Source organism: Anomaloglossus baeobatrachus, unplaced genomic scaffold (genome assembly GCF_048569485.1).
Source record: "Anomaloglossus baeobatrachus isolate aAnoBae1 unplaced genomic scaffold, aAnoBae1.hap1 Scaffold_207, whole genome shotgun sequence".
Lineage (NCBI taxonomy): Eukaryota > Metazoa > Chordata > Amphibia > Anura > Aromobatidae > Anomaloglossus > Anomaloglossus baeobatrachus.
The window spans coordinates 128507-129290 of NW_027441977.1; the positions used below are offsets into that span (position 1 = coordinate 128507).

Consider the following 784-nt stretch of genomic DNA (forward strand, 5'->3'; position numbering starts at 1 on the left):
GATCTAGATAAGACTGAGAATAAGATACTGCACGGGACATAGCAGAGTTGGTCAAGTTGAGTGGAGATGAGTTTGCTATTTGGCACAGCTTTTGCATCAATAAAGCAAGTAAAAGGTGTGAAAGATAAAAAAAAGGGTGAAAGTGTGAAAAGTGAATTGGCCAAATTGAGGTGCATATAAAGTTTTTGCTTTCTTTCAATTCACTAATGGGGCTCATTTGAATCAGGTGAATTGAGTTCTGCTTTTGGAAACTGGGTTAAGAAGGGGTGCACCGGTCCTGGAGGTACTGCAATACCAGGTCAATGCGTGGAGTGGACAGAGCAAGATTTTTTCCATCTCCTTGTTCTAAAAATCCATTTAATATATGGTCCCCAGAGAGGGGACGTATCAGATATTAAACTGATAAGAACAGATTTAATTTTTTTTTTTTTCTGTTTATCAGTAGGACTTCAAAATAACAAAGGTGATCGCCTCCCGTTGCCTGGGAACCGTCCAGGCACAAGAGGGCTATGTGTCACCAGAAGGCGCACACACTTCCTCAAGGCCGGCAGACGTGCAATCCCAGGCACCTTCCAGTACCGACCAAGGTAGCGTCCTCCGAAACTACACTTGATCTTAGCCAAAAGGCCGAGAAGCTATAACCCGAATTGGTTACGGCCTTGAGTGGCACCCTGGCCTATACCGGACACATCTTAGGGAGAGGGAGACAAACCCACGCCTACAGAAGACATTTTGTCACCCAAGCCAACCCTTGAAAAGGCTGTTTTGCAGAGCAAAAACAAGA

At 44.5% G+C, this 784-nt stretch overlaps 1 pseudogene; it reads right to left on the reverse strand.

Annotated features, from left to right (window-relative positions):
- Window positions 1-261: 261 nt before the first annotated feature.
- Window positions 262-468, reverse strand: LOC142261064 (U2 spliceosomal RNA; annotated as a pseudogene).
- Between the last annotated feature and the right edge of the window lie 316 nt (window positions 469-784).